A 26,153-nucleotide genomic window follows, 5' to 3' on the forward strand; every position below is an offset into this window, starting at 1 on the left:
TTTGAAGAGTCTTAGGAAAGTGACTTTAGTCCTTTGCATCTTTGATTTTTAGGATGCCACCATTAACAATTGTGTCACGGCATTAAGATTTTCCTGTAAACTCAGCAGGATTTTTTAAAAAATCCTAATCTTTCTTGGTAAACGAACACATTCTGCTTCTAATACTTTAATATGGACACATTTACTAGATTGGAGCTGGAGGCTGGAAGGAATGCCAAAAAAAGAAGATTCCTTCCTCCCATTGCCACCAAAATAATCGCCACGGACTGGATCTGAGGGGTTTCATTCATGACTCTGGAGCTACTTACTGTCTTTATTTTGACTAGTCTTACTTTCCTTACTTATTCAGTAAAGTGACTCATATACATTTTCCTCTCATTTCACTCTTTAACTTCCTCAGAAATTCTAAGAGTAGGAAGAAGGGTCCCTTAGGCACTTTGGTTTTGTAGATGTGCGTTTGCCCTGCTAGAGGTACAATTCAGTAGGAGACAGTTTCTCTCTGCTGTTCCACACTTGCCCTGGATGGTGGTGGGGAAGTTCTTGTCTGGAACTCAAGGTTGGCTCTGATCTCTTGTCCGGCGTCTTGAAGCCTCTTCCCGCATTTTTCTTTCTTGGTTCTAACAGTGCCTTGGTCCTTACACATCCCATTGGGGGATGGCTCAGTGTTAGCTCTGAGCAGAGGAAAGGCAAGGAGGCCAACCAGGTTTTCTACTAATTTACAATCTCAACTTTTCTATTTCTTGACTGGAACTCTGATGACTAATCTTTATTTGTTTTTATCACAGTTGGTGTTTTCTTCTGTTGTAAAAGCATCATGTGTTTGTTACTGAAGATTTGGAAAATGTATAAAAACATCCAGGAGAAATTAAGAGTCCCTGCAATCCTGTCATGTGGGGATAACTGTTGTTCGTACTTTTTTTTTTTTTTGGAAATGCACACGTTATTTTTGGTTAAATAAAACTATATTTATTTTTAGTAAACCAGGAATTAATTTTTATTCAGTGTTGTTAGTTAATTTTTCATGTACTGTATCATGAGTTTTATGCCAATAAACATTCTTCAGTGTTACATTTTTAAATTGTAGGTGCATGATTCTAATATATGGATACTTTATTAGTATGGATACTTTATTTGAGCTAATCCCTATTAATGGATACTGTTTTCTGTTTCCATTTTTTTGTTATTATAAATAAAATACTCATGATCATCCTTTTATGTAAAGCATTAATTAGCCTTTTACACGTTTTTATGGCCAAGCTAATCACATTTATTGTAGGGAATTTAGAAAATGCATAAGGAGAAAAAACATGAAAAAAATCAGTCATTTATCCACCACTGAGTCATTAACATTCATTGTATGCTCTTCCAACCTTTTTCTATAATGTGTGTGTGTGTGTGTGTGTGTGTGTGTGTGTGTGGTTATAAAAATGGGACCATTTGACTAGTTACTGATTCTTGATGCTATTAATAGCTAACACTTAGTACTTATATTTGTGATGCACTATTCTAAGTGCTTCATGTAGGCTAATTTATTTGATTAAATTAATATTTAATAGGCTAATTTATTTAATTAAATCAATATTTAATTCAATAGTCCTATGAAGTAGGTACCATTATTATTCCCATTTTATAGGTAAGGAAACTGAGGCCCAGAAAGGTTAATTTAGAAAGTGGCAGAGCCAAGAGTCACCCAGAGAGTGCAGGCTTTGGGCAATAGACAGGCTGCGGGAGTTCATACTGTGCCTAGGGCTAGCATCTGGGAATGGACGCCTGACAACCATGTGATTCTCTGGTGACTTGGATTTTTGGGCTGATAGCTTCCTGCCTGGAAAATGACTTTGGTCCTCATTCCCCCTTCCCTGAGGAGAGTATACCTTGTTAAATTTACCAGTCCTGTGTTTCTTTCCCTCAGGGCTATGCTAAGCTAATCTGATAAACTAATCTGCTAATGCGATAATGAGCTAATGTGGGGGCCCTTTAGGGTAAAAACATATTTGCATGTTAAAGGGGGCTTTCTGGAGACTTCTTATTGCATAAGTATTTGGAAAACCTGAGAGAAAGATATTTAGGGGCAGCAAATCTTCTTTTTTTTTTTTAACTCTGAAATGGCACAGTCTAACTCTCAAAAGTCTGGTTTCTTTGTACACACAAATAGAAGATCATATGAGCACAAAAATTTTCCTTTAAGACCGTCACTCTTTCAATGGTTTCTGCATGGGTAAATTTCATTTGAATAAAAGGAGTCAGGAAGTGCTTCCTATAAATGGAAGTGATATCCTAAGAGTAGAAGGATTCATGCTTAGGAATCCTAACAGAGGGTTCAAAGTTGAAAAAAAAGATGACGTGGACAATCCTAGGGGGGGTAAAGGGTATTTTGGGACCTCAGGCTATGACAACAAACACTAGATTTTCTTAAAGAAACAGAGCCTGCAAGAAATACATACTCTTGGCTCATCTTCCTCCTTCATGCTTAAGAGATTCATAATGGTCATTTCTGTTTGGCAGTTTGTAAATATGAGGTATTCCTTGCTCAGACAAATAGGGACTATGTTTCTCCAAGGAGGGATTTGGCCATTTTACCCTGTGGTAAGATTGGTAAGAAATGAGCATGTGGAGAAATGCAAGAAACCTCCAGTTCTCTTTGCTCTCATTCACGTGTCCATTTGAAGGGCTGCTTCGGGAAAGGTCCTGGACATTGCATAAGATTACAGAATGTTCTAGTTAGTTGTTCTCCCAGAAACCATGACTTTGCTGTACCCTTACCTTTCATTGTAACCTCAGGGGAAGGGCAGGAATTGCCAGGGCTAAGAATTCTTTTCCATTTGCATCACACAAATCTTAGGACCTCAGGAATTTTCCGTTTATTTTTTACATTCTGGAAAGGGAGCTTCTGCCATATCCCCCAGGGACCAAGATCAACCTTTATCTCTCTTGGCTCCCCAGGGAAAAATCCCCAACCCCGTACTGGTTCTCCGAGAATGGGGAAGTAGCAGCCAAAGTACAAACTTAGCCTGAAGTGGGCATTGCCTTCTGCATTTGCAAGCGGGCAATGCACTAATTCTAGTGACTATATCTGCGAAAGCATAGCAAAACGATAGAATAGGACTTGCAAAGAACACCCTCCCCTCATGGATCTACATCCCTCCTTGAAATTCAAACTGTTGACGGTCCTAGCTATAGGATGCAGACAGATCCCTGCTTTATCTGCAGCACTGGTTAAGAGAAGTCCTGTGTCAATCGCTGTACGGGTGTCTCATCATCATAAACTCGCAAAGAAAGAGACTGCTTTCTCTCCTCCACATCAGAGCGCCTATCACCATCCCTCCTCTCACTCACTGAGCCGAAATGGAGAATTTCAGACGCTGAGAAGTCTTCGGAGCGCCCCTCCCTCTCTCTGCACGTTGCCCGCTGGATCAGATGCCCTGTGGTCCCGGGATAGGCTCTGATGATGGGGATTAAGCAGCTGGCTGCTTCATCTAAGTACACACTGCAGGCTGTGCACCACCTTCTGCCCTTTTTTTACTTGCAAAATGGAAATCTCTCTAAGCTCTATCATCTTTGACATTGCTGTAAAAAACCAGTTTTGGTGATAAGATGAACGAGGGGGAATGGCAGTATGGGATATGGGGCAGGGATATATTTTTGACCCCATATTTTAAAACTTTGGATACGGCAGACATATCTAAACAAAGTTGTGCCTTGCCTGCTAAAAGGGAAGATTAATATCCAATAAATTACTTCCCCAAGTCCTCGGTCCTGAATTTCAGTTCTTAATGCACAGTACTGTACCTCATCATGGAAAATCAATTCATCTTCTTATTCCATTTTCTCCCTTTTTTTTTTTGATTAATGTGTTTTTATTTTCACAAATGTCTCAAAGGTCCTTGCATATTATGGAATTTTAAATATTATTAATTTTTTTTTTTTTACCAAAGTCACAGAATTTTCCTCTCTGAATATTTAGAAGTGGAATAGGGTAAAGGATTATCGTTTGAGAATTATTTTGATCCAATCCTTTCTGGAGGCAGTAGAATTAATTTGACCTTTAAATGTCTATGCTTCTCTAAAAACATAATCTGAGTTAGGTAGGGGAGAGCAAAATCTCCACTAAGTTGGGACATAATACATACAGTAGGTACTTAATTAAGAGACAAAATCATCTTAATGTAAAAAATTGTCACTAGATCAAAATGAGAGATCGTTCCTTCTTCCCTTTGCATATGTCCTTCTGCATTTGGGGTTCAGTAATGAACACATTACAGGGATGGATGACAGAATATGGATTATTTTCTAATTTGAATCTTATTGTGTGATCCTAGACATATTTTAGTTTCTCTGCCTCATTTCTCTAACTATAAAATGATAGAAAGGTTATTACTTCTCACCCTCAAGGCACTATAATATGGTGGAAAGAACTTGAGTTTTAAAGTCAGGCATACCTGAATTGGGGGTTCATTTTTTTCACCTTAATATCTGGATAGTATCAGGCAAATTCCTTAATACCTCAGAGTTTTATTTTACTCACCTGTAAAATGAAATATTTATATTTTGATCTTAGTTTATTATGGGGGTTCAATGAGATTTTATATATATATATATATATATATATATATATATACATACAGTAGATGTTCAGCAAATGTCAATTCCTCTCATGTGTGCTTTTCCTTCTCCTAGACTGTTACATTTGACAAGAGTTTATGATATTGTAGCAATACTGTTAACACTTCTACTGCACTTTCTAGGTGTTAGGTAATCTGCTGGGCATTTGATAATTTTATTAACTCATTCAATCCTCATAATGCCCCCTATGAAATAGATCACATTATTGTCTCAATTTCCAGATGAAGAAGCCAAGTACAGAAAAGTTAAATAACAGGACTAAGGTCACAAAGCTAGGAGGTAAGGTAGCCATGGCTTTGAAACTGGGCTGTCCAGTTTCTGAGATCCCACTTTCAACCACTACACTCTATGATCCATTAGTACGCCTGGCCTATTTGACCACAAGCAAGGCTGATTACAGTGCGAAGGCCCTTTGAAAAATCTTGTCTGGCTCTGCCAAACTGTTCTGAACACACAGGATTCTCGGTAAAATATATTTGGGAAACTACAGTTAAATTGGTTTATTTGTTGAAAAGCTTTATGAGAATGTCTCAAGGACGCATTTGATATACTAATGCATCCTTCTCGGTAAAATATATTTGGGAAACTACAGTTAAATTGGTTTATTTGTTGAAAAGCTTTATGAGAATGTCTCAAGGACGCATTTGATATACTAATGCATCCTGCAAATCTCCACAATTATGTGTGTATGTAAGAAATATGGTGATACCCCAAAATTATCAGACCACATACATCTTTTGAAGGAACACTTGAGAACATTTCTGAGGTGCATAGTTAAATACATGTGAATGTAATCCAACTGTCTCCTCTTATGGTTGGGGAAATAGATGTTCAGAGATTGGATAGAGCTTCCTCAAATGGCAGACGGTTGGTGGTAGAGTTGTATAATACTCAGGCCTTTGGCCACCAATTCTAGCGTTCTTGCTACTCTACCATGTAATTGTGCCCTCAATAAAGAACCACAGTACTGGGGCACCTGGGTGGATCAGTCAGTTAGGTGTCCGACTCTTGATTTTGGCTCTGATCATGATCTCGGGGTTGTGAGATTGAGCCCCGAGTTGGGCTCCATGCTGGGCCTGGAGCCTGCTTAAGATTCTTTCTCTCTCTGCCTCTCTCCTCCCACCCCCTTATCCCCATCACTCCCCCAGCCCCTGCTTGCAAGTGCACTCTCTCTCTCTCTCTAAAAAAAACAAAAACAAAAACAAAAAACCACAGTACTATTTTCCAGTGCTCTTGCCTGGTTCATTTAGTACATTGCCTAGATCTAACATGTGGCTTTACATTGTGATATTTTCATTTTTTTTTAAGAAAGGAGACAATGTTACTTTTAGGTGCATAATTAATGTAGTCCATGATAGTATTCTTTTCCTCTTATTCTTTCTTCTGGGGCTCTGTGTGGAGTTCTTAAAAGCCAGACATCAGCCTCAGGGCTGGATCTTGCTTGGTTATCTTGCTTTCAAGTGCCTGAAGATCACATCTCCAAAATGCACTTTAGAGAAGTGGGTCATAGGATTAAAACAGCTTTGAAACACAGTTTTAAAATCTTTGAAATAGCATGAAGCCTATCAGAGATTTGAATATTACATTTGAATAATCTAACCAGCTCAGGGTGTCACCCAAACCACAGAAGGTGGATTCTGGCTAAGGGGTGGATTGGTAAATTCGGCAGATCCAATCTGAAAGGTAGGGATCAAATTATGGTAGCTCTCCCAATTCTGTAAATCCAAAGTCCCAAGTACTATAAAACAATGGGACTTGATTTGAATCAGTAGCCACCCATTCCCCCGTGCGCCTCCCCACCCCTCTCCAGAAGGGACCGTCCTGCAGCAGGATCCAGCTCAGCTCAGGAGGTGGGCTCCAGCCTCTGAATTTGCCCACCAGTGGTTTCAAGGGCCAAGTCCCCAGGCCCTGCTAGTCCAGGAGGAGAGACAGCTGCCTGTGAGCATCCTGGTAGGGTCTGGCCTTGGCTGCCTCATAGGTCTTCAAGGCCAGGAGGCGGGACTTCCCGAGAGCTCCCGCAGCCTGGCAGCAGGCGGGGAGAAAGGCTGCCTTGCAGAGGCGGGAGGGGGGCCCGAGGCCGCCATCTGCCTTCACATGCCCGGTGGCCACATCCACAACCTCGACATCGGTGTCCCCCAGGCTCCAGTTGAGGCTCAGGCCATGGCAGGTGTTGGGGGTAGGATCCAAGGGGGCCACGCGGGGCCTGTTTGGAATTTAGGGAGAAGTTGTTTCCAGGGACGATACATCCAAGCCCACCGATTTCCCAGGGGTCCGGATAATCCATCATGATAATGCAATTTAGCTGAGTCACCCTCCAGTCCGAGGAGGTGTCCGTCCGCAGGGGTCAAGCGAGGGTTTGGTGGCAGGAAACTCAAAGTTTTTAAATGTTGGGGAATCCTGTGTTGCATTCTGATTTCAGGAGGGTAGATAACGTCCACTAAAAACCGAGTCATTCAGCCAATCAATTTAGCATACAAAAGCGGGACACAAGAAAGATCTTGATTTCTGGAGAACCGAATCTCAACGGAAGGCGAGGATAATCCCTGTCCCCCTTCTTTCCCCTGTAACCACAGTGGTTTACTGACGTTTCTCTGCAGCTCCAGTGGGCAACTGGTTCCGTAACTGCCCGGGAACAGCGGCTGTGAGCAGCCTGCTTAAAATGATATATTTGATATGCAAATTAAAAGGCATAAAAAAAAAACGGTGCCGACTGATAAGACTCAGGACCAGTTTCAAGTGAGGGTCACAGTGGGGGAATAAACAATGTTCAAATTCATGAATTAGAGTTCTGTTTACGCTGCTCCTGTCAAAACTAAGTATTTATTAATTAAACTGGGCAAGGCTAGTGGGTACTGATGAGCAAATTAGCACATCAAAAGCTTGGCTAAGAGTTCGAGAGAGCACGGAGGGCCAGGAGGAACCTGGGGACAGAAAGAGAAGCCACAGGGCGCCTGGGTGGCTCAGATGGTTAAGTGGCTGCCCTGGTCTCAGGTCATGATCCCGGGGTCCTGGGATCGAGTCCCACATCAGGCTCCCTGCTCAGTGGGGAGCCTGCTTCTCCCTCTGCCTCTGCTTCTCTCTCTCTCTCATGAATAAATAAATAAAATCTTAAAAAAAAGAAAAAAGAGAGAAGCCACAGTTCACAGTTCATTTTGATAGTAACCAAGTAATAGCCAAGTGATTTGCTAAATCAAAGGCAAAAAACTTCAGGTAACAAAACTGCCATGAGTTAGTTTAAAATAATTTTTAGCTTTTTAAAAGTTTCTTTGCAGGAATGATGATAGTAAAATACATAGAGAATGATGACCTGAGATTGGTAGGAATTGCCATCCGACGGTAACTATTTCAACTCGGCAACTCTCTGAAGGATATACACAAGTGATGATCGAATTGTTTTTTTTTTAAAGATTTTATTTATTTAGTAGGGAGAGAGAGAGGAAGCACAAGCGGGGGAGTGGCAGGCAGAGGGAGAAACAGGCTCCTCACTGAGCAGGGATCCCGATGTGGGACTCGATCCCAGGACCCTAAGATCATGACCTGAGCCGAATGCAGATGCTTAACTGACTGAGCCACCCAGGCGTCCCGATCGAATTAGACACGAACCCGGTCAGCTTGGTAAAACGACTTTCTATGGAGATTTCCTTATTTTCCCCTCAGGGGGGATTTTCCTAACTATCCAGTTCTGGGATTTCAGAGTCTATTCCCATCCTGCTTTCCCCAAACTTCAAACTTCTAGTAAGAAGTTCCATAGATATATTTTCCAGAGCCAGAAAAACATGGCTTTGCGCACATTTTCTGAGTGGTAGATGGTCAAGGGACAAGCCAAGGTGTTTCTTCAATGCAGTTTTTATATGTTCTTTCATATACCAGACTATGACCCTTGGTAATCTAGAAGACAGAACTCACACGAGGATTGAAATCTTGGCTTCTCTTATTACTCTTATCAGAATTAGGGTGAATGAGAACCACTTTTCTCACTTTCTGCTAACTTGCTGGCTAGTTGTCACAGAGGAGAGGAAGGGAGGGGCATGACTAGTCAACATCTGAGTCTTTGGCTCACACATCTCAGATGCAAGTTGTTGTGAGGTCTGGGATTCGGTGGCTGACATGAAAATCCCTTGTTAAGGGGCAGCGATCATCCTTAGGAGATAGGCTTCCAAACGTAATCCTAAATTAGGCTTTGTGGTTCGGGCCTATGGTAGGCAGGAAAAAATGAACCCTCCCTGTTCCTCCTCCCCTCAATGATATATTCACTTCCAAACCATGAACATGGTAAAAGAATTAATATTGTAACATAACATATCATATATAATCTGTAATTATATATATTATATGTTATAATATTAATTCTTCTGAACTAACATATGATATAATATATATGTATTAATATAATATGTAATATGTAATATATAATATGTAATTATATATGTTATATATTATAGACATTATATGTATTATATATATTATATATTATATGTACTACATATTATATGTACTATATATCATATTACATATATTATGTATATATTATACTGCAAAAGATGTGATTGGTTTAAGGATCTTGAGAGGAAGAGCTCATTTTGGATTTTCCACGTGGGCCCTAAATGCAACCGTACGTTTGCTTATGAGAGAGGTAGGGGCAGACAGAGACCCACACAGAGGGGAAAGCAGTGTGAAGATGGAGGTGGAGATCCAAATGGTGGGGCCACAGGCCAGTGAACGCCTGCAGCCACTGGAAGCTGGAAGACACAAGGAATGGCGTCTCTCCCAGAGCCTCTGGAGGGGGTGTGGTCCTGCAAACAGCTTGATTTCCTGCTTCTGCTCTCCACAGCTGTGAGAGAATAAATTTCTGTGTTTTAAGCCACCAAGTTTATGATAACTTATGATAGCAGCCACAAGAAATTAATGCAGGACCCCATACACACGCACAGAGAGGAAAAGTGAGTTCTCCTTCCTGTGTAGAGATATGGCAGGAACGAGTCACAGAATTCCCTCATTTGGTATTTGTTTACTAATTATTTTCCAGTAGCTTGCTTTTCAGCCAATGGTCTTAATACATACCCCAATAATATCATCCTTATTTGGTGGATGGTAAGCCTCAGGCACAGTTTGATTAAGCAACTTTGGGTCTAGGTTATGAGTCTAACGAGAGTCACCATTCAAGAAAACACATTGCAGATTCTGAGATCCAGTCCGAACTGTAAACCCAGTGCACATTTCCCTAGAGTTGCCTGGGGACTTTACAAATGGAGCAAGGCTAAGGCTGTACCCTTCTCCCTGGCTCCCATGGCTCCCAAAGGAAATTCTTACACAAAAGACTAAATCCTTGACAAGATCATGGTAAAGGAATTTATCTAAGATGCCTGAAGTCATTATCTGGGTGCTCTGCCATGTCTACTATCAGCCCACATTAGTTAGATTCCTTTTGGAAGATGAGAAAACCAATTAGGTTGTCTTTAGAGACCTATTCCAGACCAAGCTGGGAATTGTGTCCTTGATCCCATGAGAAGGGCTGGCTCTTTTCTGCCTTCCCCAACCCTGAACCCTAATGGAATCACTCTACAGCATTTGTGAAGAGTCTTCTGAGAGTCTTCATATTGATACTCATTACATAAACTTTCCTTCTAAATGAATTTTAGTTCCAGAACTCTCCTCTACAGTTAGGCCATCCTGATGTGGGAGCTAACATCTAACTTGTGACCTTGGGATAAACTACACTCCTTCACCTCATTTTCCTGGGATAGAAACACCACTTAATGGGTTGGAGGATTTATTTCTGGTCATTCTTTTTTTGGCGTTCAGAAGATAACAGAATTCTGGGGTTTTCAGGACAACCATCAACTGCCCAGGTATGCTAACTAGTTCTCTGGTTTTTTAGTTTGCTAGTTACTGTAACAAGTGCCATCAACTGGGGCTTACACACAGAAATGTATTCTGTTATAGTTCTGGAGGCTGGAAGTCCAAAACCAAGGTGTCATCAGGATTGGCTCCTTCTGATGGTTTTGAGAGAAGGATCTGTTCCAGTCCTCTCTCCTTGGCTTGGAGATGGCTGCCTTCTCCCTGTGTCCTTTCACATTGTCTCCCTACTCCATGAATGTCTGCCTCTGCATCCAAATTTTCCATTTATATAAGGACAGCAGTCATATTGCACTAGGACTCACCCTAATGACCTCACTTCAACTTGATTACCTCTGTAAAGACCCGATCTCCAAATAAGGTCACAATCTGAGGTACTACGGGTCAGGGCTTCAGGATATCTTTTTTCTGGGGAAGGAGGAACATGATTCAACCATAACATGGAAAAGACTTAGAAGAACAGTCTCCGTTGATGTCTTTACTCATCTTCATGCCTATGTCTATGTGCTGCAGTTGCCATTGGGTTCAATCTCCCTTCTTGCTTGGGCTCCAGTGGACCTAGAGATGGTCATCAAGATGGCACTCATGGTCAGATAGACTGCATAACACCCTTACCCTCAACAGGGCATGTTGACCGCCCCTGGAGGTCCTAAGTGTTGTTTCCTTGAAGATTTAAATCATTTTGGAGAAGCAGTGAGGATTGATGATTTGGGGGTATATGCAGGATGTTGGTAAAGAAATCCATGCATATTTTGGAAGGATGGTAGTAGGGGTCAAGTTAGAAGATCTGTTGACTTGTGGCTTCATATTCAGTAAGGGTGAAAGGAAGCCTGGCTGGAGCTGTGGGAGAAAGAGCCCATTTCAATTTGGTAAAACTTCCCACTTTCCCCCAGGACTAGAAGAAAGAATGCCGTGTTCTCAGTTGTCCCCTCCTGCTAATCCGACTGTTTACTGTTCATTATGCAATATTTTTCTATATGCTGCCTTGAGGTCTTTAGAGGATTTCTAGTCTAAAGACTGAATGAATAATAATTGATTAAAAACAACAACAACAACAACAAACCTCAAGGCTAGTTTGGAATTGAAAGTCACTGAAGCTAGAATATGACAAAGGAAAAAGTCAGGTTGGGAAGGAAAAATCACACGCAGAGATGGTGTCTTTGGTCACTGATCCACAATGTCACTCACCTTTATGGACCAATGTTAAAATCCCCCACCAGAGATTCATTTGGGTTTGGTTTGGCATACTGAAAAGCCCATCAGCACTAGAGTTAAAGAGTCATACAGATTTCGGTTGGAATCCTGAAACCGGCATTTATTAGCTATGTGACCTCAGGGAATTTATTTAACCTCTTCAAAGAGATACTTAGGCTTACAGAAAAAGGTTTTTTTGTGAGGATTAGATACACAGTCTCTGCAAACACCTTTAGTAATGTCTGAGCCACCGTGGGAGATCTTTGCCTCTGGGTCTCTTTTCCACTCCCCACCAATGGGTGCTCAGTGGGTTCCAGAATGTTTTAAGCTCCCAACATTCTAGAGGCAATGACATGGTAGGGAACAGATAGAACCAGATACCTGATCTTGGTCTAAAATAATCCTGGATGCTTAAATTGTTTCCTTCTGAATGGAAAAGCCTAAAGTAATGTGGAAACATCATAGGGTGAAGTGGGGGCTGTGGTGGGAAGGTGGGAGGCGGAAGCCTCGGGTATTAGAAAGTAGGACACATCTGGATTAAAAGGCACAAGGAAGGGATCTGGGGACCTGGAGAAGAGCTAGTCTTATATTTTTCTTTTGGAACAGAATGGTCTTATCACTTAAAATCCTATGATGTCATTTCCAGGTAGGTTGTTGCCTCAACTTGCTCAATGAGGTGCAGAGAAAAATGAAATTATGAAATTTATTAGAGCTGATGATTTCAGTAAATAAGAAATTAAGATCATTCCCATTCAGGGGCACCTGGGTCGCTCAGTTGGTTAAGCATCTGCCTTCGGCTCAGATCATGATCCCTGGGATCCAGTCCCACATCGGGCTCCCTGCTCGGCGGAGAGTCTGCTTCTCCCTCTCCTTCTGCCCCTCCCCCCTGCTTGTGCACAGGTGCTCACTTTCTCTCTCTCTCTCAAATAAATAAATAAAATCTTTAAAAAAATTATGTGATTTGTGACTGGTTTAAATAAATGTTCAAAATGCCTAGGAGATGCACTAAAATTCTGTCATAGTCTGTTTGGGCTGCTATAACAAAAATACCATGGGCTGGGTGGCTTAGGCAATAAACATTTACTTCTCACAGTTCTGGAGGCTGGGATGTCCAGACTCAAGGTGCCCGCAGATTGATCCCATGTCTGGTGCAGACCAGCTTCCGGGTTCACAGACAGCCGTCTTGTTGTGCTCTCACGTGGTGGGGGGTTGTGACAGAGCTCAGTGGGGTCTCTTTTATAAGGACACTAATCCCATTCATGGGGCTCCACCCTCATGACCTCCTCACTTCCAGCCATCCTCCTGGGGGTTAGGATTTCAACATATGGCAGTGAGGATGACACAGACATTTCTTGCCAGACAGCAAACTGGCAAATTGTGTCACCTTGATCTTCTGTAATTCATCCACAGCTGTGAAAGCTTGGTCTCAGATGGCCGTGTATCAGTGATATTGGTGTATATTTTCACTTTTCTATTCTCAAGGCCATGCTATTTGTTTAAGTAACAACAACAACAATAAGTAAGCTCTGATCAAGGGTTTTATGATACAGAAATACCCTTTTTGAGCCTGATGCCTTAAATTTTAAGCAGAACAGGTTTTCATGAATTTGGCCACCCCGAAGTCTGGATCTTTTACACAAATAGTCAATTTGTCTTGAGAACGGAAAACTTAAAGCTTGATCAGTTAACTGAGGGGCATCACCACAATAAGCATTTAATAATCGACAGGGGCCGATGGGGTGTTGGAGTGACAGGTCAGCGCTCACATTCCTCATTTCAGATCCTTGTGGAATGTCTACTTCAGTCTGACGTTTAACAACGTCAGATGGGACTGTTGTGCCGAGGGAACCCTGAGTGGAGACACCTGACCTCAGTCGAAGGTGACAGGGTGCTCACTGTCTCTGTTCTGCAGGTGAAGGAAAACACACAGTAATGGAAAGAACAGGAAAATGACCTTCTCTCTCTATAGCCAGAGGAGAACATGGAATCAAGGTGAAGTTCGTTAATGTGACATCAACGGGGAAGCCCTTTCCAAATCATCTTAGTGAGTTTATACTCAGCTTTGTTTTCATGCCTCGAGGTGCAATTTGATAGGGTATTTGATACTTTGATTTTCTGAGGCAAGATGACGGCGTCCAGATGATTCTATTTTGGCCATGGGTGGTTGGCTCCTAGGTGTTCCAGCTCATCATCACATTTCATTTCAGGTATTTAATCCAGGACTAACTCAGTTAAAAGTATCAATTACCTAGGGAAATTTTCATAAAGCCCCTTTTGGGTTCTTTAATTCCAGTGTTGGCTAGGGATAAATTTATTTAGCTAGGAATGCTAAATATAGCAGCTTAGTATTAAGTGACAGACATCAGAAGCAGTTTGCTTTGAGATTATCGGCTATTTATTACTATCAGGGAAGTAATGAGAGAACTCCAAGAGATGTCTCAAGGAAGATTTCCTTGTGGGTTTTCTTTTTCTTCTTTACATGCAGATATAGGAAGATTGCGTTGCACAGCCCAGTCCCCAGTGTTTCAAATTATTTTTTCAGGGCAGAGTTTCAGGCAAAGATGTCATTTCATTGACTTAGAATCTCCAGACTTTCTTTTCTGGACTCATTTCCTGTTGGTGGGCTAAGAATCATAGCTTACCTTTTCTCCACTTCTACGCATGTGTAAACACTGAGACAAGAGTTACGGGTAAATGGTGGTCACTGTTTTAAATATGGCTTTGCCCAGGGATATTTGCATTTTAGTGGGGTAACCAGACCTTGAGCCAAAGGAATGCAGTTCTAATGGCATAATTTTAAGTATTATTAACAAATGAACCAAGAGGTAAGTTTTGGCAGTAGGGCCAGCTGGCTGTCCCTAAAACCACTCCAAAACGATTTGCCAGGCTAGTCTTAAATTAAAATAAAGTACAGTATTTGCAAAATTTATGATGGCTCAAAAAATCATAGTCGTTTCCAGTTCACGTGGTTCACAGTTATAGTGATTGCAGAGCCATTATTTTGTAGGTCAGACTTTACTTTGTATGTTCAATCTCATTTTTCCTCCTGAGGAGTCTCAAAGTCCAGGAATTCCAATTCTAAAAAATCATAATCAAATTAATTCAATTGCAAAGCCTTAAAATAAAACTGCACCCAAGAAGCAAAAGTTCACTGTCAGATTATGTTTTTCAACTAGGGATTCAGAAAACACAGATATCATAATTAATGTTATTCTAATAATTTGGAAATTTATCTTCATGGTAGATTGAAGTGACTAACAGTTTGCGTCTTTGAGGCCTGATGCCAGTTTTTCTAAGAAGTCCACAAATATTTGTTTGAAATCCCCAGATTTGTTAAAAGGAAACATTCTTTCTAGTGGCAGTTAGGTGTGGCCCAGTGCTAGGTTCACACTCAGGGGCTGCCAATGGAAACACAAACTTTTGGAAGCCTTTTGCAAACGGTAGTGATAAGATTATCACTGTTTACTGATTTACTGTTAGTGTGCACTCTTTCCTTCTCCTCGCTCACAGTGCATTTGTGAACAGACACTTGGGGTGGAAATGTGAAAAAAACAAAAGGTCAGAGAAGACTCTACGACGGCACCGTGGAGTGGTGCAGAGCCAAACGGGAGCGACGTCGGACGCGCCGGATCTTCCTCACGGAACCATGTCGAAGCAAGAAGCAGGCGCCAACGCGTCCTCATGGGTCGTTGCTTCCCGGCGAAACTCGGCAGTGTCCCGTGCTCCGGAAAGGACGCCGACGGAGGAGCCGAATCGAAGAGGTCAGGAGGCCGGTAGGGGCGGCAGAGGCGGCGGCTGGAGGAACCCCTCCGGCCTCCAGCAACCTGTGGCCGCTGGCCTCCGAGAACCGCCGCTTTGCTTTGGACTGAATAACGTGTGGGTCGGCGCTGTGATCGGTCGTGGAGGGTCAGAAATAAAAGACATCCAAATTACAACAAACACGAAAATACAGATAATAGAAGGTCATTCAGAAGAAGCAGAGGTCAGAATCTTTGGCAACAAGGTGGTGCAGGCGAAGGCCAAAACAGTGATAGATAATCTTGTTAAAAAAGAAGAAAATTACAATTCAAAACTCAGAACTGATATTGTTGCATTCCAACCTTCTGTTGGAAGAGATGTAAAGACAGATAGTAATGTTACAGAGAATCAGCCATTGATTGATTGGGATCAAATTCGAGAAGATGCTTTGAAATGGGGGGGGGGGGAAGTGGGAAGATTTACCACCAATTAAGAAAAACCTTTATGTGGAGTCAGAAGCAACAAGTTCAATGTCACAAGTGCAAGTAGACACTTGGAGGAAAGAAAATTATAATGCGTGATGACTTGAAAGAAGGGGAGAAGCGTTGTATACCCAATCTTACTTGCAAATTTGAGGATGCTTTTCAGTGTTATCCTGAGGTTATGGAAAACATTAAAAAGGCAGGCTTTCAAAAGCCAACACCGATCCAGTCGCAGTCATGGCCGATAGTTTTACAAGGTGTAGATCTTATAAGAGTAGCCCAAACTGGAACCGGGAAAATACTGTCCTACTTAATGCCCGGATTTATACACTTGGATTCACAGCCTGTAATTAGAGGAGAGAGGAATGGACCCGCCGTGTTAGTCCTCACACCTATGTGCGAGTTAGCACTTCAAGTGGAAGCTGAATGTTCTAAGTATTCATATAAAGGCCTCAAAAGTGTGTGTATATATGGTGGTGGAGATAGAAATGGACAAGTACAAGATCTGAAAAAAGGAGTAGATATTATTATTGCAACTCTGGAAGACTGAATGATCTACAAATGAATAATTTTGTTAACCTCAGAAATGTAACCTACTTGGTTTTAGATGAAGCCGACAAGATGCTAGATATGGGATTTGAACCCCAGATAATGAAGATTTTATTAGATATGCACCCAGACAGGCAGACTATTATGACAAGTGCAACGTGGCCATATGCTGTCGGTCGACTTGCACAGACTTATTTGAAAGAGCCAATGATTGTATATGTTGGTACTTTGGATCTAGTGGCAGTAAGTACTGTGAAACAAAACATAATTGTCACCACCGAAGAAGAGAAACGCTCTCATATCCAAACTTTTCTAGAAAGCATGTCTCCCAAAGACAAAGTCATAGTGTTTGTCAGCAGAAAAGCTGTTGCTGACCAGCTGTCAAGCGACCTGATTCTGCGACACGTAACGGTGGAATCCCTTCATGGTAATAGGGAGCAGAGCGACCAAGAGAGGGCATTAGAAAACTTTAAAACAGGTAAAGTAAGAATATTGATTGCCACCGACTTGGCATCTTGGGGTCTTGACGTCCTTGATATCACACACGTCTATAATTATGATTTCCCCCAGAACATCGAAGAATATGTGCACAGAGTAGGGCGCAATGGAAGAGCAGGGAGAACTGGGATATCTATTACTCTCCTCACTAGAAATGACTGGAGGGTTGCTGGAGAGTTAATTAATATTCTGGAAAGAGCACAACAGAGTATCCCAGAGGATCTTGTGGCAATGGCCAAGAGGTACGAGGTGAATAAACTGAAAAAAGAAATGGAGAAAAAATTGGGGCAACCCCAAGGAAAACCCTAGAAGTTTTATTATTAATGCCCTTGTTGAAAAGTGGTACCAGCCTCCTGAGAGGAGATCTCAAGATATATGGAAGTATGGGAAACATGCTGGCACTATGAAGAAATAAGTGATTCTTAAAATAATAGTGTTTAAAAATGTAGAATTTGGTATTTTATACTTTCTTTAATAAAATCAAAAGTATTTAAACTTGAGTTAAATTTTTTTTCATGGATATTAAGGAATGTAGCATTATATTTTTTCACTTTTTACTATCCTTATTTAAAAATGTAAATTTTATCTCCTGTAATGTTGTTATATTAAAGTCAGTCTTTAAAGAGTTGAAAGCCTGTTCAGATGTCATGGCAGTGAAAGATACTGTTAACAAATAAATGTTTTTTTTTATGATCAAAAGAAAAAAAAGTGAATAAAAAGGAAAAAAAAAGATGACAAGACTCCTATTGTTCTTAAATTCAGCATTTTATTGACCAGATATCCCAGCATTGCATGTGTGACTTTGGATTTTATATAGCAATCATTGACTGACTACTTATATCTAGTATTCAGGCCCAATACTGAGGATAAAGAAACAAACCAAAAATACCTCTGCTTTCAGATTTACAGTCTGGTGGAGGAGAGAGGTAGGTAGATCAGCACTGTACAGTATGACCGAGTTCCAGGGGCCAGGGGAGAGCGAGCAACTCCTTCTTGGGCTGAGGTCAGAGGTATATCTCGTGGTGCGTTTGAGAGCACCTTCTCTATGAGATGTAAGCTCCAGTGAAGGCAAGGACATGTCTTTTCACTTCTGGTGCCATAGTGGTGCTCAAATCACATCCACTGACTGATTGGCTAACTGAATAATGGATGACTAAGGGAAGAAATGAATGCCAGGCACAGGGATGACAGTGGTGAGCAAAACCGATACAGTGCCTGACCTCAAGAACCTTCATAGGTGACTGACATTTGACAAACAAAGATTGGTGAACGTTGTCATACACATGCCCTGAGAAAAAGTACACGGTACTATGAAAGAGGTTAATAAGAAAGGGGATTTGGTGGGGGGATCAGAAATGGGATCTCAGGCTTGAGAATGAGCTCATATTTGGCCCTTTGAAATATTTACGAGACATCCAAATAAAGCCATCAGGTATGTGTTGGGATATGTGAATCTGAACCTCAGAAAAGAGGTCTGAGCTGGAAATCCAGATTTGAGAGTCAATTTAGGGAAAGCCTAAGACTTAAAGCTTAAGATCTGACTTGGAAAAGTAGCGGCTAATTGCCACTAGTTTTGGCTGCCTAGCCTCTAAACCATCTTCCCATGGCTGGGGGATTCCACTTTTTATGAGACTTGGTGGGGGACAGAGTACCTCACTTGACAGGTGTCATGAACATCATATGCTTGGTTTCACAGCCTCTCCTGCACGTAGGGCGTGTGCTGTAGATTTGCCAGCCAGTTGCACTTGCACTGGGTCTAGATTCAGGAGACGGTGAGGTTTTCCTTTGCAATTGTGGTGGTTGCAATGAAGAAACCATTCCCCATGCGGTGGTATGCCAGCGTTAGCAGTGGTGAAACTTCAGCCACATTGAGCTCCTGGAGCAGCGGATGCTCCTGGACCAGCTGCAGGGTCCACTGCTTGGCTTGTTGCCAACAGTCTCTTGCCTGCAAGGATCAATCATACTTGGGATGATTTTGGGGTATTTTTCCTAGCTACACGTAACACTTAATTTGAATTATTTGTCATCCGCCTTTGGTTACCACTGCTTGCAGCTAAGAACCCTAACTGATTTAGAGGAGAAGAAACTGGAAGGGCACTGAAGAGAAGTTTAAAAATACAAAGAATTTCTAGCATCTGCTAGAACTATAAGAGGAAACCAGGACAGTGGGAATCACGTAAAACCAAATGAGGAGTGAGTGGCCAAGAGTGTGAAATGCTGCTGAGAAATCAGTTAAAACAAAGGTGGTTGTCCTTTGGGATTTATTATTATGGAGACCATTCATCCTTAGGAAGAGTTTGAGGGTAAGCACTGGGTGCGGACGATGAGCAAGTTAAGAGACTTTGTGTGGATAACTGTTTTGGGAAGTTTGGCTGTGAAGGGAAGAGAACAAGGACAGTACCTTGAGAAGGAGATGAGATCAGGGTTTTTGCATTTTTGAGGTGGAAGATAGAGTATACTTGAATTTGGCATATGGCAATATTGGGCAACATTGGTGAATGAATGAATGAAGGGATGGATTAGCTGAGCATTGAGGGCTAAGTAGGAAGTGGGTGGGAGGATGAGAGGAGGAAGAACTTTCTAGGGAGAGAACACACAAGAGTAAGTTACCGACACCTGATACCATGTGGGTGATTGCATTCACCAGAGTTACTCATTTGTTTATTTTTCCCTAGCACTGCATGTAAATTGGTGCCCTGAACATGTTTATTAGAAACCTAACAGCTACAGCAGTGTTCGCAATAGTGAAAACACATAAAATAATAATACAGTGTTTCCAGTGTCAGCTTGGATCAAAATAATAGCTTGCAACATCTTACTATTTGTAACCCACATTCGCCCAGCACATACCCAAAGATTTCACAAAGAAATCTTTCCACATGTTATCTTATTTTAGCTGTGAGACAAATATGGGGCAAAGAATGAGACATGTCTTAGTTTAGGTCCCTCTAAAGCAGAAGCTGAAGCAGGCATTTGGGTGCCCGTAGTTCACTTGAGAGTCGACACCAGGAATCTCAGGTCAGGGAGTGTACTGTGGGCAGCCACAGAGAAATGCGACCCGAACCCACTTCTGAGCTGTCCTACCTGAGATGGGGAGGCTGGGCGTTTATCCAAGGACTCCTGTCCCCCGTTGCTTTAGGGCTGCCGGGGAGGAGACTGGGATGGGGATAGTAATCTCCCTGCCTTTTAGGCTGGGCTGGTGCCTGAACAGAGTGGTTTCCAAGGTCCTCAGAGAAAGCTTGGAGGCAAAAAGGCTGCAGATACCCGGTCTTGGGCCCAATGTGGACAGCTTTCAGTGGGCCTTGAATGGCCCATCACAACTGTCCTCAAGTCAGGTGGGCCTCGAAGTATCTTCATCTGCAATTTCAAGATGAGGAGACTGATGCTCAGGAAGAACCGTGACTTTGTCAAGACCACACAGGAAGAAGACAGGATTCAAATGTAGGTCTATCTTGCTGCAAATGCTACGTTCTCTTAAAAGTTATTGCAGAGACTGCATATGGGTCAATGCACCTTACTGCATTTAGTACGGTTGCCAAGTATCCCGACTGTCTCCTAGAAACATCATAAATAGTGAGGCGGGTGTGATACATGGCTCCAAATCAGATCACGTGACATGTGGAATCTGAAAACAGAATCCACCAGCATTTTGGCAGAAATCCATGTATAAGTGTGAACTTATTTTTCTCTCCTTTTTTCCCACTTACTCTTTTGAAAGGCCTGGAGATTCCCTGATGGTCTCACCTCAGCCCAAGACTGAGAAAGTTCTTTTTCTGAGACGCACAAGTCTGTCGAGAGCCTGTTGTCAAAGGGACCATTTCATTTGCCTGGTTCCTTTCGGCGGTGTCCCAGAAAAAGTCTGACTTTCCAGAGATATCTTGCCTGATTCCCAGTGTGAAGGGGTTTGTAGCTTTCGAACAGACTGGCAAACCTATTTCTCAAGCCCACCGAGTTTGCATACTAAGGGTCCTTTGGGATTCTGTGAGGGCTAGCCGTCCTGAGCATGTGTGGTGGTTGCTATTCCAAATGAAAGAACTAGTTTGTTTGTGTTTTAATTATCTCTTCTTACAAGATCTACCCAGCAGTATTGCTCCACACGGCTTGAAAGACTTTAATTAAACAAACAACAAAAAAAAAGCCCCCTGCTTTTGTTGTTGTTTTGTTGTTAGTTGCTGGAATGAAATCAGACTATGATTGTGCCAGTATACGGAGATATTTTTTTTTCCTTATTCTCACAAAGAAACTGCTATTAAAACTAAGGACATAAGCACTTACAAGCACAATACATTTATTATTATTATTATTTTTTTGATTATATGGAGGGTCTCCCTCTTTTCAATGGGCCGGAAGAATGCCACTCCAAAGAGATGAGCGCCCTTGCTTTCCATGGAAAGGTCTAGAACTCTGCAGGCTAACTGAAGTTGCATTCAATTTATAAGGAACATGAGGGCAGTCTTAGTGCTCCAGGAAGGCCACATAGTTGTAACAGAAGATGGGTGGATAGCACAAATTATCAGCTCTGGAAATAGTTTTGGAGCATCTGGTCTACCTGTTTAGAGGTTCAAGAACAAGGATGGACTAAGAGGGGTCAAGTGGACAAATTAAGTTCCTCTGCAGGCAGTGGCATGAGACTTCATTAACAAACGAGGTCTACTGTAGAAAAATGATTAACTAGAGATAAGCAATACGTGAAAGTCCCCCAAACACTCACGTGCTATTCTTCCAAATACCTAAAAGATCTCCCTGTCAGCCTGTTTCTGCTTTTTGTCTCATCTTCTCCTTTATCCTTTCCTCTCGCTCCATCTGAGCCTCAGCGAGGAAGAGAAAGCAGATGAACAGGAAGGTGTACCTGCCACTCATAAGCCATTTGGATAAGATGTTTGGACTGAGGACAGGTGAAAGTCTTGATTCTTAAGAAGAAAATCCAACACTTTATGAACATGTTCTGCGCACAGCCCACCACTTGGGATCGTTGTAGGCATAAAAAATGGATAAGAAATTGTACCTGCCTACCTTCAAGGCACTTACAGTCTGGTTGATTACGTTAGTGAAGCACTGTCTATTTTTAAAATACAAATTTCTTTTGAGATATTGCTCATATTTGAGAAACAGGAGATGCAGTTGGTGAGACACAAAAGTTAACCTTTGTTTCAGTTTCAAATTCTACAGTGTAAAGGGTTGGGTGGTATTTAAGAGTCAGAAAAAAACACAAACATTGTTCTTAGGTATTTCTCTTGGTTACTCACTTATCTCTTGTGCAGTCTTTCCTGCATCACTCCACCCCAGATGCCCACATACAGATAATCATTTCTTTATGTTAATAGGTGTTTTTTTCTGCATTGAGGAAATGTGCAAGCTACTTATTTATAAAGCTTTCAGAACTGATGAAAAGCTACTTAATATGCTCATTAATTCCTTCATTCACTAAACATTTATTGAATATCTACAATGTGTTTCAGGTGCTAGATATTTGGTGTTTTGCAGGAAGCAAGACAGCAAAGCTCTGTTCTCACGGAATTTCTACATTATGAGCAATTCTCTACATAGTATAGAAAAATAGAAAAGCTCATTAAATCTCTTAGTTACAGGAGAAGTATGCTGTTGCCCTATGTGATGCTTTTTGAAGAGTGCTTTTTAAAAAGTTTTATTTCATTTCCAGTTAGTTAGCATATAGTGTTATATTAGTTTCAGGGGTACGATACAGAGATTCAACACTTCCGTACATGACCTGGTGCTCATCACAACAGGTACCCTCCTTCATCCCCATCACCTGTTTCCCCCATCCCCCCACCCACCTCCCCTCTGGTCACCAGCAGTGTGTTCTCTAGAGTTAAGAGTCTATTTCTTGGTTTGCCTCTCTCTCTTCTTTTTTCCCCTTTGCTTGTTTGTTTTGTTTCTTAAATGCCACATGTGAGTGAGATCATATGGTATTTGTCTTCCTCTGACTAACTTATTTCACTTAACATAATACTCTCTAGCTCCATCCTCATTGTTGCAAATGGCAAGATTTCATTCTTTTTTATGGCTGAATAATATTCCATTGCAAAGATATACCACACTGAAGAGTGCTTTTAAAATATATTCCCATTGCACCCATAGAGTTGCCCAAATTCCACTAGCTTTGTTCCTTGAAAATGCAAACATCTTTGAGACAGGCGACGGGGTATGACTTAGCAGCTTGGTAATCAGTAAAAACCTAGAGGATGCTTTCTAATCTTATAGGTGGTTCTCGACCAGTCGAGGGGGCAGCAGATAAGCTTTGACTGAAGGATGGTGTCAGGTGACAAGGAAAGTGACAGGAGATAGTTTTAGAGTCAGAGCCATGATTTGGGATGACAGGCTAAGGGGAGAGTGTGGGGCAGGGCAGACAGAGGGCGGTGAACTCTAAGGAGGAGGGCACCAAAGATGAATGCACACCCCCACCGCTTTGTTTTAGGTTGACCTTGACCCTCCTCCCCCAACACCTTTCTGTCAGACCTCTGAGCCATTGCTCTTCCAGAGGGGAGAGGGGTGGGTTGTAGGTCACTCAGCAGAAACCACTGCTGCCTGGTTGATCTAAAGCTACAGCTGGAAGAATAATGTGACAGACCTATTACTGCATGTGACAAGATCACCTCTGCCTTGTTCTTAAAATAAATGTTAAAAGACTGACTCATTTTACAGTTTCCCAGAATGATCCTATTTAGGTCTTTTTGCTCTAATTATTTAACTTATCATCTCGGCATTGTATTTTTGCTTTGACCGTGGGATAGTCTTGAAGTATAAAATAACAGAAGTCAGTGGGATGTAATTTTCTACACTTAGAAAGGTCAATCACCTGCAGCTTTTTAAAATTCGAATAAACTAAACATGGACCTCAAATGACTATCCCACTTTCCAAATTTGAAGCTGAAGAATTATTTTCTTTTCCAGGGTGTACACACCCCTGGAAGCACGGGTTTATAATTGAAATGTTGACACAACCTTAAAGTATCACAGCATGAACGGTGTTGTTCTAATAAATCTCGTCCCTAATCCTTGGAGAGAACCTAAAGCAGAGATTCACTTTCTGTATCAGGTTTCATTTACTGAAAGGCTTCTGAAGATAAAGCTCATAAACTATGAAGGGACAGATACAATGTGGGCTAAGGGGTTACAGGGCTGGAGAAAGCTCTGTAATTCTCAGAAATGGGAAACAGATGTTGTTTGACATTTTGAAGCTCCGTTTCCTTCTCTTTTACGCAGTTTTCTGCTATCATGGTTTTCAAAGCAAAGATGTATTACTATAAATGAGAATTGCTCTGCAATGAGTTTCTTGCACAGAGAACAGAGGGACCCGATATTAAGACTAATTTTTATTTAATATAAGGTCTTTTCACATAACAGAATCACAAATTGCGTTTGGAAACTGAATGGCATTGGTACAATTTATCATGAAACCTTGGGAATTAAATAACACCTCACGAAACGGAGTACATATAATTGGAAAGAAAGACTGCCTGAGCCTGGCACTCTCCTACATATTAATTGTTGTTGCTAGGGGGAACTGCCCCAATTTTCACTGATTTCTGGTGGACTTCTAGACAGATAAACACCTGCAGCCTCATCCTCGCAGGTGCAAGTGAGAATCAGGACTTGGCATTACGTTTAAGAACAAAGTGAGGAGGAGGATGGCAGAGTAGGGTAACAGTACAGGGATGGAGCTCACTGGGAGGCAAGACCTAAACTGCAACAGTGCTGCCCCAAATGGGAACTCTGAGAGTAGGGGAGCCTTTTAACTGCCGGAGAGATTACACGGTAAGGGAGGAACCAAACTGAGGACAGCCACTGAGTGAGCAGACAGATCAGGGACAGTACTGGAATTTTACAAGCTATGGAGAGTAAACCTCTTTTCCATCAATCTAATTTCTATCTCTGCTACCAGTCTTGATGTCTGTTTCAGCTTATTGTGACATCAAGCTGGGGGTGGGGCACCTGGCTGGCTCAGTTGGTAGAACATGTGACTCTTGATCTCAGGGTCGTGAGTTCAAGCCCCATGTTGGGTGTAGAGCTTACTTATAACTAAAATAAAAATAAAAAACAATGTAAACCATGAACGATTGCTATGTTGGCTCTTTTTGTGGCCTGGGGGAGATCTATGGGTTCCAGAGGGGTGTCAGATCAGAAAGAATGTTAACCAGATGGACCGAACCACATGAGGTGTTGGCGGCCAGTATTGGATGCTTTCCCATGGCTATGGAACACCATATTTATGTAAAAAGTGTGAATTTTCTGTGTCTTATGAAGCTGAGTGTGTGCAACTATATTTACTAGTTAGGGGACTAAAATAAACAAAAGCAACAATATAAGCAATGGTAAACATTTTATAGATAAATGTAGCTAAGTATTTCGTTAAAGCTACCATCAAGTGCATTAAAAAAAAGAAAAAATGGCTTTTTGGGAGAGTATGGGAGAGGGGCAAGATGCCAAATTTTCTTAGCTCCATTTTCAATTGGCAATGAAAGAAAGTTTTTTTTTTTTAAAGATTTTATTTATTTATTTGAGAGAGAGAATGAGAGAGAGAGAGGGCACAAGAGCGGGGAGCGGGAGAAGCAGACTCCCTGCTGAGCAGGGAGCCCCATGCGGGACTCGATCCCGGGACTCCAGGATCACGACCTGAGCCGAAGGCAGTCACTCAACCAACTGAGCCACCCAGGCTCCCTGAAAGAAAGGTATTGAAATACTGAAGCTCAGCTCAAGAGTCTCACTTCCTTCCTGAAATTTCTCCAGATGCCCCAGCCCACCACAGCTTGTCTTTCCCATATTCTTGTCCAAATCGTCCACTTGGTGATTGGATGCTGTCGAAACCAAGCACAAAACAAAACAAAAAACAAAAAGAACAAAACATATTGAGTAAAACAAGCAAAAACAAAACCCCTCCAAATGTTAACAATAAAACGTAAATATTGGTAATTTATCTCAGAGACGTCGATTTGGATAAATTAACAACTGACACTCAAGGTTTAAATGTTATGAACACACATATGCCAACGTCTAGGTACATTAACTCTAGGATCATTTTTTCAGTTCTTATCATCATTTAATCAAAAGTGACTAAATTTCCTTGGAGATGGAGGGCTAATGTCCTGATAGAGCTTTGCTTCTTGAAAACCCTCTTTTTTGGTCCTCTATTATGCTATCCTCTTTGGCCTTTGGCCCTTTATGTTGGTAGGCCTTTTTTCTGGGCCGATTTCC

The 26,153-nt window shown here is 41.6% G+C and overlaps 1 long non-coding RNA gene and 1 pseudogene across 1 annotated transcript in view; one reads left to right on the forward strand and one right to left on the reverse strand.

Annotated features, from left to right (window-relative positions):
- Positions 1 to 15,319: 15,319 nt before the first annotated feature.
- On the forward strand, positions 15,320 to 17,264 carry LOC118539819 (putative ATP-dependent RNA helicase DDX43 pseudogene; annotated as a pseudogene).
- Positions 17,265 to 25,427: 8,163 nt separating this feature from the next.
- LOC144382096 (uncharacterized) overlaps positions 25,428 to 26,153 on the reverse strand; it is a 55,784-nt gene continuing 55,058 nt past the window's right edge. The window contains exon 3 of the long non-coding RNA XR_013448500.1: positions 25,428 to 25,756. This is a non-coding gene — a long non-coding RNA (uncharacterized LOC144382096). The remainder of the gene's footprint in view (positions 25,757 to 26,153) is intronic.

Source organism: Halichoerus grypus, chromosome 6 (genome assembly GCF_964656455.1).
Source record: "Halichoerus grypus chromosome 6, mHalGry1.hap1.1, whole genome shotgun sequence".
NCBI classification, from domain to species: domain Eukaryota; kingdom Metazoa; phylum Chordata; class Mammalia; order Carnivora; family Phocidae; genus Halichoerus; species Halichoerus grypus.